Source organism: Eulemur rufifrons, chromosome 15, assembly GCF_041146395.1.
Source record: "Eulemur rufifrons isolate Redbay chromosome 15, OSU_ERuf_1, whole genome shotgun sequence".
Classification (NCBI taxonomy): domain Eukaryota; kingdom Metazoa; phylum Chordata; class Mammalia; order Primates; family Lemuridae; genus Eulemur; species Eulemur rufifrons.
In genome coordinates, this window is record NC_090997.1 from 80,196,489 (window position 1) to 80,212,624 (window position 16,136).

The following is a 16,136-nucleotide window of genomic DNA, read 5'->3' on the forward strand; positions in this document are numbered from 1 at the left end:
AGGAAAACAAAGAGCCATAACATGTCAGGAGAGAATTTCAAAGACATTGTGGTTGGTCAACAATGTCAAAAGTTAATACGGGGAAAAACAAGTTCAATAATAGATTTGACAACCAACAAGGCCATCGATTACCTAGAAAAGAGCAATTTCAATGGAGTGATGAAACCAGAAGTGCCTTGTGCTGAGGAATAAAAAGCATCCATTATTTTTTAATAAAGTTGCACACTGACAACAAGACCAAGATTGCACAGCCTGTTTTAGAACTTATGTCATCATAATTTCAACTCATACCAAAGTCGTTTCAAAGAGCTCACAATAAAACATACTTAACCTTTATTTCCGACAAATTTCACATTATTTGGGCTCATTTTGTAGCTAACAAGACTATCTGTATAGGTTTTTCTACAAACTTCTGTGAAAACTGTAAATCTGATAAGCAGTTCCTTATTTGTCATCAGAAATACCACTGGCAACAATATGTTGGATGGGAGATGACCAGGGCTAAAATTTCAGTTAACGAACACCACCACAGACCTCCATCCACTTAATATGTATTTTTTCCCCCAAAGTTGCTATAAAGATACCATGAAAGTTTTATCAATGTTCTGCCAAAATAATATGTCCATGTTTTTCTTTCCTTTTTAAAGGAAGGACACTTTAAATCATTTTCTCCACAGAGACAAATGAATGAGCCACAGATACCTAGTATGAATCAGGACTTATTTCAGGACAAGAACCAGGACACCACCTCTCAAAAATCACACCTGACAACTGGAACCACTTAAGAGAAAACAGACACAAGAAGTAACATCACTTGCCCAATGTCACACTTAGTAATCAGGGGACTGGGACTTGAGGTGAGAATAATTTCCTTTCTATCTTCTGCTCCTTTAAGAAAAAAAATGAAGAAAAAACAGTATCATGTACCTGGTTTGTTAAAATTCTAGTCACTGCAGCCTCAGGATAAACTCCTACGACAGTCTATACTCTCAAGTACTGACCAGTGATGGCCAATGTTCCAATAATACACTTGTCATTTCAAGGTACTCAACTGAGACACAAGTTTTGACCTTTCAACAGTACTTTGAACTACTGGCTTCAACAGCCCCTTTGTGACTTCTCAACATTCCGGATGGACTCAACATTCCATTTTTTAAAAGTAAAGAAGGCAGACAGACATTGGCAGTTACCACCTTGCTCTCTACATGCTTCCATTTTCTCTCTTCCCCCTTTATAACTAAAGCTAGTAAAGGAACATGAGTAGAATCTCATTAACTGCTTTCAAGTTTCTGAATGAAAACTACCCCCCAGTGATCAAATTATACCCTAATGCCATAGTGTAGTATTGGCTCTGATTCGAGATAGTTACCTCTGGGGAGGGGAATGCAAATAGGAACAGGATTGAAAGAGTTTACATATTCTTAGGGACAATATAAGACAGTAGTTATGTAGGCACTGGAAACAAGACAGCCTGGGTTCAAATCCCTGCTCTACCATTAATTGGCTGAGTAACTCTAAGTAAGTTACTTAAACTTGCAGTGCCTCAATTTTCTTACAGGTGACCATAATAGTACCTACCCACAGAGTTACTGTGAGGATTAAATGAAAAATATATGTAAAAGTCCTTATAGAATAGTGTCTGACAGATATTAAGTATTCAAGAAATGGTGTTTATTATTATCAATATTTTATAACTCAGTATGTAATGTCTTTACAAAAAAATTATATTTTGATTGAATGTATGAATTGAAATATAAAATAAACTATCTCCAACATCAAAATCCTACCTGTTGTTTAGCAAAAGCACTTCAACTATTAAGTGATTGTCAGCTGTAGCCATAATGCCAATAATTTACATAATGATTTCTGAACTAGTATATGATCAATGTTTAAGACATGTACCTTCCCCACCATACTGCCAGACAGAACTATACACATCGTAAGCTGCTTTGATTTTATAATGTGTAGTACCATTAAAATACAGTCAGCTAAAAAAAAAAAAAACATTTCCCTTGGTCTAGTTCCAACACATTGCCACCAAACTATGTTATACAAAAGAAGGAAAGAAAAGAGGGAGGGAGGGAAAAAAAGAAAAAAGGAAACTCTAAAAACATTACAATCTAGCATGAACATAAGCAGGAGCCACAGAAAAAAACAATTTATACAACACCAACAATACTTTAAGAATACTTTAAAATTTGAAGATCAGTTCAGATTTGGTTTAGAAACTGTTAGGGCTTTTGGTTATATTTTTGGTTTTGTTCTTCTTTTGTTTTGTTTTTGTTTTTAGTGCTGGCTAAAGCTTTCTCTATGTTCACAATGCTGCATTTAGGTGAAACTGCTTTCAGTGACCAAAACAATATGCAGATATTTACTCCAAAAACAAGCCAACTGAATATGTCATAAATGAACTACTTTCTGTTATTCTACTAAATCAGTAATGACCATAAATGTTAATTTGGAGATCAAAAAGTACACGATAAAAAAGGGAGGGAGAGGAATCTCACTTACTTACAAATGAAATTATATTACCTCTGAAATTTGCTTCAAAATAGTCTGGGGGCTTTCTGGAAGTCAGGGATTGGATAGGAAATATGGGTGAAACAAGATTGGCCATGTGCTGGAATTGCTGAAGCCAGCTGAAGGTATGTGAGGTTCATTACACTACTATTCTCTACTTCTGAATATATTTAAAATTTTCCACAAAAAGTTAAAAAAAAAAAACACTTTTCTATAACTGACCATAGTACATTCCTTCTTCCAAATAAACCACTTCAATAGTCAGATACTACAGTAAAAACATGGCTTTTAAAAATCTAACCCAAAGAAAAGGTCTTTAAAAAAGAGCCACCATATATCCTTTACTGCCATCACGTGTGCTACACAGAGCTGGTAACACACAGATCATAGATCTACAGAATGTTCTAGAATCTACCCTCGAGTCTTTCAATTTAAGCTTGCAGCACTGAGGATGAAAGTGAACTGGCCTCAATTAGGTGAAAGCCACATCTGCACTACACATGCAGCCCACATCTACAGTTCTTCATTGCAGATCTGCAAAAGTTAAGAATGTCTTCAACATACCTTTATGTTCCTGCTTTTGAGTAGGGCAGGTAGGGGGATGGAGGAATGTATTCACATTCCCATATGTGCATAATATAAAACAGACAATCTTGGCATTAAGGAAATTAAGACGAAGGCTTTACTGATGTGATTTTAATGGCCAAGATCCAAAAACAGTTCTGGTTACAAATTGATGGATAAATTCTTGATTTCTCTGTCAGTGGACGGACCCAACTCATTACTTAACACACTGACCTTTCCCACACACAATTTTTATCTACTTTATTAAGGAAAAAAGCTTTCCTTTTTCTCCTTAGGAGAAATGGATTAAAGAAAATTTTCCAAGGAATATGTTCATTTAGCAGCTTTCCTACGATTCTAAAAGCAATTAAACAGAGAGTACTGGGAAAAAGTAAAAGATTATCATAATAAAAATGGGCTCCAAAAACCAAGGCTGAATATGAACCACTGCCACTAAACCACTGACACATTTGCTTTTCAAATACTTATGAGGGCATTTGGCATCATTTTCCAATAATCCCCTAGGACCTCTACTTCCTTGTTTTTTCAATAGTATTTCAAAATGTTGACATATTTATTGAACTATTTTTGGAAGACCTAGGTCTGTCTACCTTCAGGGCTCAAGATACAACTACATAAAAGCTACAGGACATCCCTTTAGCTACAAAACTTGGCAGGCTTCCTGAGTTCTCCAAGAAAACTTCAATTGGCAGCTCCATTAACAGCAAAAAAAAGAAAAAGAAAAAAGAAAAGAAAAAGCACAGTGTAGGGAACAACTCTGGATACAAGGAGACCTTGACTATGCCTCATACTCCATTACTAAAGTCTGAATGACTCTGGATAAGTTTAACCTCTTCCTGACTCTCTTTTCTTTCCTGTCAGAACTATGGTACAAAATTATTTTAAATAACAAATGGGAAAATGTTCTAAGGATTTATTTTGAAAAGAATAAAAAAATACTCTACAAATAAAAACAGTATTTAAAAAAAAAAAACCTAGAAATCTATGCCACACTCAGCAGTTTTACATCGTCATCTATGAAAAGAAAAAAATGTATAAAAGCATTGTGATTAAAGAAGTCATATTTTGAACCTACCCAATGTGTTTCAAACTTTAGTTATTCATATTGCTAGTTTATAATTTTTGTCAACTCCATAGTCACTGTATTATTACTTATCTTTAAATCAAGTCAGTTAGAAAAACTATAATATTTAATAGTCTAGACTTATGTTAAGTAATATGAATGAAATCATAGTTTTGAGGTACTTGTATATTTTTTCTGATGCAAACTGACATATTATACTTAGACATTAAAAGAATAAGATCCATCTATGTACCACGGCAAATCAGTTAACATACCACTACACTTTGGGGAAATGCTGTTCTTACCTATTGCCTGCAACACCTTCATGAATAGCAGATTTGAACTTACAAATCTCTAAAACCCACTGGGCAACTTGACCAAGACTAATCACATGCACTCATAGCCATAAGACCTTCTTGGAGCTTCCTCAGACCTCAGAGCCACTGCTAGCCCATCAAGTTATTCAGAATCTCTCTTTCTGTTTCACCTTCCCCAAATCCCATACACAAAAATCCCTAACATTTGTACTTTCACATTAACGTAAATCCCATTTCTTATTTACACCCTATTTAGTAATGAAATTTTTCACCCTAACAGTATTTAACAGAAGCCACATGAGTTCAAAGGTTACTCTAATCCCCAAATCCTATTCAAAGAATATTCAAATTTATTTATGGCAACCAAGTACCAGTCCAAAGACAGATAAACTAAGACGTTCAATAAACTCTAAAATAAGGTTGCCATTTCTGACAGATACATATTCACCAAATTTGTTTTTATTGGGTATTTTTAAATCTAGTTCAAGTATCTTATTTCAAAGAGTCTATATAAACTAATGCTTTGAAATATCACAGGAAGAAAATATAGTACATTTACTTAACTCTTTCTAGAAAGTATTTTCTTGCTAAATAACATATCAGTCATCTATTCCCATCCACTCTAGATGTTGACTTTTCCGTATCTTTTTATACATAACTGAATTTCAACCCAGCAACTGATATGAAAAAATATATATTATTTTATTATGGCTCCAGTCCTTACCAAATGTGAGCACCACAATAATCTTGTGAATTTTATTTTTAGTCAATTTAAAACTCTAAATACAGTGGATTGAACATGAGTTCATTTCTGCTTCCTCCCAAAACCACACTAAAATGATAGTAAGGAAATTTTTTTTTAAAAAGGTACAGGCCGGGCGCGGTGGCTCACGCCTGTAATCCTAGCACTCTGGGAGGCCGAGGTGGGCGGATCGTTTGAGCTCAGGAGTTTGAGACCAGCCTGAGCAAGAGCGAGACCCCATCTCTACTAAAAATAGAAAGAAATTATATGGACAGCTAAAAATATATATAGAAAATTAGCCGGGCATGGTGGCGCATGCCTGTAGTCCCAGCTACTCGGGAGGCTGAGACAGGAGGATCCCTTGAGCCCAGGAGTTTGAGGTTGCTGTGAGCTAGGCTGACGCCACGGCACTCACTCTAGCCTGGGCAACAGAGTGAGACTCTGTCTCAAAAAAAAAAAAAAGTTAAAAAGGTACAAATTCACCAAAAAGAGGTGGGGGGGGGCAACAGGCCAGCAAATGAGATAAGTCAACAGAATTTTGGAGGACAGAAAGCCTATGTACAAAGTAACTGATTTAACAGAGCAAAGGAAACTGAAACTTGAGTTTCTGTTTTGGTGGGGGCCTCCAAGAAACAAGCTGATTGTTGAAAAACCACTAAGAGCCTTGAGAATTGGAGGTTCCAGGTACCTCTGAGGAATGAAAACAGCTTTCAAAAAAGCATTCAAAAGATTCCTTCAACATTTGGAGAGAAAGTAATCACTAACTTACAATTCTATACACAGCTTAACTATAAAAGCAATCAAATGGAGAGTAGAAAAATACTTTTCTTTTTTTTGAGACAAGAGTCTCGCTCTGTTGCCCTGGATAGAGTGCAGTGGTGTCATAGCTCACTGGAACCTCAAACTCCTGGGCTCAAGCGATCCTCCTGCCTCAGCCTCGATGTAGCTGGGACTACAAGAATAGCTGGGACTACAGGCATGCACCAAGATGCCCCGCTAATTTTTCTATTTTTTAAGTAGAGACAGGGTCTTGCTTAGTCTCGAACGCCTGAGCTCAAGCAATCCTCCCGCCATGCAATCTAAGCACTTTACATGGCTCATATAAATTGGAGAATGGAAGACGAAGTCAGAAAAGGAGGCTAACTCAACCCAGGTAGAAAGTCAATAGGCATTATTATTTAAAATGTAAAAATCAAGAAGCAGGAGTAGGCAATCAGCAAGATGACAGAATCAATAGTGCTTCCCCCACACACACCAGAAACCACAATTTGAATAATTATCCACGCACAACAATCAATACCTTCACAAGAACTAAGGAAGGCAAACAGATGCTGTTGAATAGCTGTGAAACCAAACTTTAGACTTCCAGTATGTCCCCTTCTCTCTTAGGAAATGTATAAACTTTTAACAAATAATAAAACAAAAAAATATTTTGTTGTTTAAAAAGAAAAATCAAGAAACAAGAAAATCATGTTATTTAGAGACAAAACACCATAAAATAAAACCAAAAGTATTGAAAATGACTGCCTCTGAGGATTTCTACTCCTCAGAGGCAATGGATCTGCTGCTTTTCCTTTTAGTCCCTGAAGTATTACCTGACTTTCTAAATCACACACAAGCACTCTGGGGAATGCCATCTGCAAGGCAAAAAAGTGTAAAACCATAGGAAATAAAGAACCTAGAGGTGGGGGGAATAGCCACTTTTTCTTTTTTTTTGAGACAGGGTCTCTGTTGCCCCAGCTAGAGTGCAGTGGCATCATCATAGCTCACTGCAACCTCAAACTGCTGGACTCAAGTGATCCTCTTGCCTCAGCCTCCTGAGAAGCTGGGAACAGAGGCGCAGGCCACCACGCTCAGCTAATTTTTCTATTTTTTGTAGCAATGGCGCCTCACTATATTGCTCAGGCTGGTCTTGAACTCCTGGGTTCAAGTGATCTGCCCCCTCAGCCTCCCAAAGTACTAGGATTACAGGCATGAGCCACTGTGCCAGCCCATATTTTACTTTGATGTATTTTTATATTCTGGTATATTTTTCTAACGTTGAAAAATCAGACTGGAAATATTACTCTACATGAAAAACAAGGGTCCTCCCCATTCCAGTATGATTCAAGAATCACACAACTAAAAGTAGTACTTGAGTATGCTTCATAATCACATCTTTACAAAAGAAACTAGAAGGCAAAATCCAAGTAGGAAAAGCAAGCCTGTCTTTTATAAAAGTTAGATACTGTAGATGCGAACAAATTCAAAAAACTTCAAGTTCTACTGAGTAATAGCATCAAACAATTAAAAGCAATAAAAGGGTTTTAGCCACAAACAAGCTGGGTGCTCTTCAGCAGTTTATTCAATTTTCAAGTCTCAAGTTTTTATTTACAAAATGAGCTGCATATCAGCTACTCCAAGGTATCGCTCTAAAAAGGATTAGAGATGTTAACACATGCAAAACATCAACTATAGCACCAGGCTTATATCTACGTTCCCAAACAGTTAGTTTCCTTCCTTTTTAAAAATATGTTTATTGATTATCAATGCTCTGGCCTTACTGGATTACTTACAATGGAACCTAGAACAAAGCCAACCCATTGAGCATAAAATGTACTTGTCCAGGATAGGTTAAACAAAGCAGCTGCTATGAGAGCACTGGAGCCTTGGAGGTTGTAGGCAAAGCAAAGAGAAGTGTCAAAAAGATGCCCACACCTATGGAGGGAGGGAAGGAGAAAGCAAAGACAGAGAAAAAGAAAAATAGTTAAAGAAAGAAAAAAAGAGAAAGACACAGAAAAGAAAGAAAGGGAATTAGACTAAGTCTCTAGATCCAATTATCAATCTGAAGAAAATTAGAGGACCGTGGAACAGGTTAACTACACCACAAGGTTGAAATAAACAAAATTCAAGACTATGGGAAATTATGTAGAACCACCCATTAAGTTTCTTCATCAAACAAATTGCAAGGAAAAATCAGAGATGAAGGGGCAACTATAGCTTATTAGTCTTGAAAGATACGTCAACAAACTAAAATGTGTGGCTTTTAACTGGATCTTGACTGAAACAAACTTTTTCAAAAATTGAAACTTGAGACAATCGGAGATTAAAATACCAATAAGACATCTGATGATATTAAGGAATTTTTAGCGTGATGATAGTATTCCAGTTATGTTTACAAAATAGTGTTTATCTTATAGACATACATAATAAAATATTAAATAATGAAATGGAAAAAGTCTTTTTAGAAAGCCAAATAACATACAAATAGGGTACAGAAACTGGCTGCAGGAATATAACAGTAGGCTTCAGAGAACCAAGCAATCTGTTTAAGAGCAGTAAGTCATGAAGCCTAGGACGAAACCAGAAAGAGTATACCCTCCACATGTTTCTGAGGGCCTACTGCATACTGAGCACTGATTAATGGATTCCATAAACCATGACTCTGACAGTGACCCAAAGCTCATTTTTCACAAAGGGAGAGGCAGGAAATGACTGCTGGCCTACAAGGTAGAAAGCCCTACTGCCAGCAACATCCACCCTAACATCATACTGATCTAGGCCGTTCTGAATCTTTCAATTGATATTTAGTAAAAGAAGTGCAAACTCAACAGTCTAAAGGAGTCAGATATCTAATGCTAATGAATGAAATGCTTTGGGGTAAGACGAAAGGAAATGGGAGGAACTGCTGGGAGGAACTGCAGCAAAGTAGGAAGATGACCCCTGGGATGGAAATTACTAAGCTCTAGCTGACAGTCCTCCCAAAGGATGAGCACAGGCCAGTGCTGCCACAATCCTCCAGTTTTTCCAGCCTAAAATAAAAATATTTATGTGAAACCTCCTGATTTCTTAATGTTGGCAACTAATTTAAAGTTAAAACACTACTTTAGTGGAAAACATATCAGCAGATCTATTTCACACATAAAAATAGGTGTGTATCAGATGTATAAAGGTCATATTTTAATGCTATATGTAGAAGTTGAAACATTATCAGTAAAAATTTCACTAGTAGCCTTATTTCAGCAAGCTTGCTGCAGTTATAGAGAGAAGTTATAGCATATGCACACAAATTTTACATTTAGAATCAGTAACCTGTGGAAAAGACTACATTTTCCATGTTATTGAAACTAGATCCCAACCACTTTGCCATATATATGCTCTTTTATACATTACCAAAAAGGATTAATGGAGTTTGTTAGAACAGGGTTTTCTAAAAGCTCAAAAATTTTAGAGATACTATACTGAAATTGTCAAAAAGTAGTTTTAACTTGTGATCACCATAGGAAATTACAGTTTCATATCAAAGACTATACTTCTACATAGATAATTACTCTTGACCACTGCAAAAAATTTGCTTACCACATATTCATATTAAAGATTATACTTCTACATAGATAATTACTCCTGACCACTGCAAAAAATTTGCTTACCACATATTCATATTAAAGATTATACTTCCACATAGATAATTATTCCTGACCACTGCAAAAAATTTGCTTACCACATATTCACCAGCAACCAACTCACTAGGTCTTTCTTAACCTAACAATTTTCACAGATGCCAGGCACTCTGTGAAGCATTTTATAAGCATTAGCTCATTTAATCCTCATATAACTCTGGGGTAGGTATGATTTTTAACCCCATACTAAAGGAGATGAAATAATTTGCCCAAGGTCACACTAGCATATGCTGCAGTCTAACCAGCACCAAATAGTGTGGGCTCGTTACTGATGCCTTCTAATCAATCAATATTTCCATCAAAGAAATTTCTGAGGAAATAAAAGCACATTCATTAAATTCACAGGTAAGAATATGAGTGGCCAGGATTACATCCAAATTGAGTTTAACCTTGACAACTGGGTAAAAGGGGATGAATGAAAGACTTCAACTGAATGGAAATAAGCACAATAAGGCAGGAGAGGGAAAAAAAATCAATGATGAAAGTGCAATAGGGTAACATGAAAAAAAAGACATAAAAATAAAAGAATACTTCTTAAGACTTCGATCTCCTAATTTCAAAAAAATAAGAACTTAACTAGGTTAGTGCTCAGCTTTTCTGTTTCCCAAAACCCTTTCATAAACTGCTTCCCAAATTATCTCTCAATGTCTCATTCACTCACTTGCAGGTATATACCTCTTAACTTACAGTCTCAGGCAGTTTATGAACCTCTGAGTTCTCTAGTCCCCACCCCAGGTCAAATGATCTCCAAACTCCCTCTGGCCCTCAAGGTAAATGAACCTAAGGTTAAAAAACAAGTAGCCTCTTTGGACAAAAAGGAAAAGAACCAAAGAATTATGGCAGAGCGTAAATTACATTTTAATTTCAAGTCTTCAAGCTACTGGGATGTATACATTATATTGGTAGAATATAGGAAACTCTGAAAAATATGATTAAACTTAGCACTGGTGTTACATTGGTGGTAGGTCCAGCTCTGAAGCCCATCAGATCTGGAAACCTGAACTCGGGGCTTGGAAAAGGTGATTAGAGAGTTGATAATCTGACCTATATGACAAGTTTTTAAAACCACAATGAACCTGGAAAAAGGCAACATAAATCTTTTAAGTATTTGAAAATTCTTTCATGGTGAGGCTACGAGAGCAAAACAAGAGGAAGCTGGCTTTTCAATTATACCATGAAAGATTAAGTTTAGATACCCGGAACTTCCCTAACTGACCTAGGCAATAATGTTCTACCGTGATAAGACAGTGATAAAATCACTTTGGGAGCTTTTCCACGCCCTCTGGCTTCTAAACTAGAAAGAACTAAACCATCCCCATGATGCCAGATTTAGTTATATACGTAAAATTTCAACTTGGCTATCTAAAACAAAACCTTACTTAAACGACACAGCTCAGATCTCATAAAAGATAGTTTCTTTGTCCTCAAATTATTCCAGATTAGCATAAAGATTAGTGGGGAGGCAATCTACATACATTTAGACCTTAATGGCTATAATATGCTGGAGTGAAAAAAATACCAAATTTCAAAGAGGTATCTGAAGTGAAAACATGTTTCCATTTTAAAGGTAACTGAGAACATGAAATTAGCTCAATTTTAATCTTTGGGGCAGGGGGGAACCAGAAGCAGCATGAATGCCCTCATAGGCCACATGGCATCTATTCCAACACCAAGGAGTAACAGATATCGCTTTAAAAATGAGAAAATTCAGAAAGCCTCTGAAATTCTCATTAAAATAAATACCATCCCCAACACAAGGGAAATAATGTATAGATGATCTACCCTTCCAGACATGAAAAACACACATCTAAGAAACCTACACAGATCCCAAGCCAACCACAAAACAAGGGGAAATGACATCCAGTGGTAAAATAAAGCAAATCTTCTATATGAAATATTACCCACGTGGTATTTCCATGTGAAACATTACCAGTTTCTACAAAATCAACTCCAACTTTCAAGGAATCTTTACTAAAAGCACCTCTATTATATAAAGTTTTAGTGAATTAATTCATCAAATATTTATTAAATACAAACAATGTACAGGTGCTTCACATAGCAAATATATATAATATCCCCTTTCATACGAAAGACGTACACATACATACTTTATAGAAAAAAACTACCAAAAAAACTATCAATCATTTCTAGATAATAGAGATGATTTATTTCTTTCCTTTTGGCTTACTTGTAACTTCTAAATAACTATAATACTAATAGCTATACCAGGCAAGATGGCTCACGCCTGTAATCCCAGCACTTTGGGGGACCAAGACAGGAGAACAGCTTGAACCAGGAGTTCAAGACCAGCCTGGACAACATAACAAGACTCCATCTCTACAAAAAATTTAAAAAAGAATTAGCCAAGCATGGTGGTGCATGCCTATAGCCCCAGCTACTCGGGAGGCTGAGGCAGGAGAATCACTCAAGTTCAAGGCTGCAGTGAGCTAAGATTGTGCCACTGCCTTCCAGCCTAGGCAACAGAACAAGACCCTGTTTCTTAATAAAAAAAAAAAAAAAAAAACTAATAGGGAACTTGGAGGCCATTTCCCTATAGATAATGTGATACCAGGCATTGACTCCATTTTAGATTTTGGTCTGGGACGTTGCCCAGGCAGAGGAATGATAGAAATATTATGAACATCAAGTTGCTGGTTTATGCTAAAACATGGCATTCCCAAAGGATGCTCTGTCTAGAAACTGTGGGGGAATCATATACAAATCTCCTATTTACTCAGGCTTTCCAAAGAGGCTGGAAATGTTTGTGTGTTGAGGGGAAGGGACAAGGGCTGAGAGTGGATTTGCTGACTCCTAAGGGTTCAGCCCTGATTCCAAGCTTCTATAAAAGAGCAGTAAATGAGGGTTTGGCTACCATTTGCTGACTACTGAAGCCAGCATAAACATTTACTTAAGGCTTTGAAATCTGCAAGGGTACCCAGTGGTTAGGTGCAGCAATTCTGAATCTGAAAAAAACAAACAAGACCACTGAAAATGTTTCTAAATAAAGGTGGGGTGGAGGAGGTAAGCACATTTCCTTTGTTTTCTCCAAGAAAATAGTACAGATTTTAGAAATGAAAAATGTGACTCTCAGTGGTATTGATCCCTACAAACTGCATAATTCATATTTTTCAAAAAAGTCCACACATAGCTTTTAAACAGACCACTTCAGTGCAAAAAAAGAAAGAAAAAGGCCCATGCTTTCCCGTGGAAACAAAAACAAAATCAAACCGTCAAAAATATTTAGCATTATGCTATATAAAATATAAATCCCACATTCCTAAATAAAATGGCAAAGATACAACTTTTGTCATTCTCTAGCCACAGGAATATGAGAGTGGTGATTCAGAGTAGAACCTGATGTTAAACATAACTATGCAATATTACTAATTACACACAAATTTTACCAATAAATATTTTGGTTGAGACTGCTTTGTCATCTTTGCAAATATTTTTAGTTGAAGCAAGTGGTTGGGCAGTACATGTGGACATGGTTCTGATTTTTAAATATCTATTTTTACATTCTGGTCACTGGTTAGGTTTTCTAAACTCGATTCTTTAGAACTAGTAATTTGGAAAGGATAAGCCACAAGAACGTTACATTAAGAAGCAAAGGATCTAACGAGGTCACCGACTCAGATCAGCACAAAGTTAACCTGGAAATCAACAAGTGCTCACAATTATAATGATGAGCCCAGATAGTCATTAACTCCCAAGGAATACTATATCCATGAGCAAACTGTACTGAAGCTATCATCTCTCAAAATATAGCAAGAGCTATCTGAATGTCCTCATTTTGTACTTGCATAGTTATTTTTTGGTGGGCCTCCCTTCGGATTCACCCCATAAAACTCCAAATTTGTTTCTTTTTACTTGGACTTAAATTTCAGATTTTAAATATACATACCCATTGCAGCAAAACACTTCATAGCAGTTTAAGTTTTTTACACAAGTTAGCAAAAATTTTACTAAAATTCTAGCTTTGTGAAATGATTTTTCAATCACTTTTAATCTTTTTAAACAATCTCCATCCAATTTAGATCTCAATTCATCCAGAAATTTTCTTTCGAAGGTTTTTGCACACAGTGCTCTTAACTATTTGGATTAGAGGTAAAAGATTAAAGAACTGTTATGACTAGATCTTTCTTAAAGAGGGATGTTTTAAAAGGAAAGACATTGTCCCCTCCAGTTACTCTAAATGAGCAGCCTCTTGTTCTCAGCGGTCTGTCTGCACACAAGACCACTACTGACTTCAGTGGGAATTCTGCCCAAGAAGTGAGGAAGACAGAATAGGATTAAATTAGCCCTAAATCCACACCATTGTTCCAAGCCATTACCACTTGTACAGTTCTCCAATAACCTCCAAAGAGTAGATAGCTGAGATGTGATGATGGTTCTCAAATTGAATTACAGGAATGATCACTAGAGCTCTGACAGGTGACACAGCATAGCTCTTTAAAAGTTGTGTCAAACTCGTTGCCTGATACATGTACTGGGCTGGCCCTTATCACAAGTGAAGACTTCATTGCAACCCAACCCCATTAGTGGCTGCAACAGCAATCCAGTGATTTGGATTGCTGCAATGAGCCTGCGAACGGAAACTGAATAGGATTAAGCATTATCAGTTCCCCAGTAAAACTTGTTCCAAGCTTGAGAATTCTGAATTCCAGCACCTGCAGTGAAGAAATTGACTCAATTTCCTTCCAGTGTTAAACTCAAAAGGAAATGTGACAGGACACTGACCAAAATGCTAATTCTCAATACAGTGTTAGAAAACAGAGAACATAGAAAAAACGTATTTCGATGAAAGAATAAAAACAAGGGGAAAAACAGAGAACTGAAAAAAATAAAAGAATGAGGGGAAACTGTTAAAGTCATTAAAAAAAAAACTTTTAACGGTAACAAGAGGAGCAAGGCGGCTGGCACACACATGCTATTTCAGATGCATGAAGTTCAAGTAACTGAGGAAAGCTGTGATTCAGAAAACATAAAATAAATCCACAGCTCCTCTAGGTTCCACCTTTCCTCCCACCCATCCAGGGCTCTTAAAAAAGGGGGCAGCTTTTCGGAAACTGGGAAATTCAATGAAAGGCGTCCTCGGTCAGTAAAGAGGGTTCAACACAGAGACCCCTCCCAAAAATAACAGACTCTAGGCGGGAGCTCTTCCCACCAAACCTCTCCAAAAAAAAAAAACAAAACTTGACCTTCGGTAGGTTAGCGAACTGGGAAGCACAATGACTGACGTCCCACCACAGACGTCCCGGCTGCTACCTAGGGGCAGCGTTTCCGCCTGGGGATGGGGTCCCCGGCCTCAATTCCAACCCTGCCCGCTCCGTTAAGTTCTCCTCGTCCTTCCCTGCTGCTCACCTAAAAATGCTCCCAACTCTCTGCTCCCAGTGCAAGAGGAGAAAAACAAGATGTGTGTGTGGTGAGATGGCCTGGGTGTCGGAATGGTTAAGGACCCGAGCACGAAACGTGCGTGCCCCTCTGCAGCTCCCACACAGCGCAGGCAGCAGCCGGGCGCGAGCCGACTCCGGGCCTGACCCGCGCCGCGCGTGGGGCTGGCACGCTGCCCTCGCCCAGCTCCCCGCAATCCCCTCGCGCGCGACTGGCCCGCGACCCCCCTCCCAAACCATCTTCCCGAAGGGCGACGCCACGGCCGAGTCTCCGCAGCCCCCGCGCGCCCGGGATGGAGCCGGATTTCTCCCGCTGCTGCTCCACGGGGCCCAGACGCGTGACCCTGAGCCCACGGCACCCCGGCGGGGACGGCTCAGTCCTCACCATGCCCTCACCCTCCAGGCTCTGCCAGGACGCGGCCCCGATTCCCGGGAAGAGGGGAGAGGGGGAACACGGTGGAGCGGGGAAGCGGCAATCCGGCCTGAAGCAACAGGACCCGGACCCCGGGGCGGGAATCAGGCTGCGCAGAGAGCGGGAGGGAGAAGAGAGGAAACTGCAGAAAATCCCAAAGCCGGCCCCCTTCTCCCCACCCCCACCCCCGGTGGGACCGTCCCGCCACCGCTTCCTGCCCGAGATCAGCTTCCCAGCAAGAGCCTAAGGAAAAATCCGAGCCACCCCGGTTGCTCCGCAGGGACTAGTCGCCCGGCCCGTGCAGCCCCGCACGACTCCTCACCCCGACGCCGCGCCTCAGGAGCTCGATCGCCGCGGGGACCTGTCCCGCTCAGGTCCCAGCCGCCGACCAGCGGCGCCTGCCTCCTCCCTCCGCTAGGTTTCAAATTGAAATTCCCTGGCTGGGGCCGTCAGAGGACTCGCCGCGCCGGCCCCGCCCCCTCGCGGCGGAAGCCCCTCCCGCGCCCCCGCCGGACGCGCCCCCGGCACGGAAACCCCCGCGGGCCGGCCACGCCCCCAGCGCCAGGCCACGCCCCCGTAAGGGCGGGGGCCCCTCCCCGCGGGATTCGCCGGCCGCAGGGTACCCCCCTCTGGAAGGACCTCTTTCGCCCTAAGGGCCGCCCCAG

The 16,136-nt window shown here is 39.2% G+C and overlaps 1 protein-coding gene across 3 annotated transcripts in view; it reads right to left on the minus strand.

Moving 5' to 3' along the window:
• EPB41L2 (erythrocyte membrane protein band 4.1 like 2) overlaps positions 1-15,859 on the minus strand; it is a 197,501-nt gene extending 181,642 nt beyond the window's left edge. For all 3 annotated transcript variants that reach the window (XM_069488687.1, XM_069488686.1, XM_069488683.1), the window contains exon 1: positions 15,794-15,859. The gene's annotated coding sequence lies outside the window, so the exon portion shown is untranslated. The remainder of the gene's footprint in view (positions 1-15,793) is intronic.
• Positions 15,860-16,136: the final 277 nt, after the last annotated feature.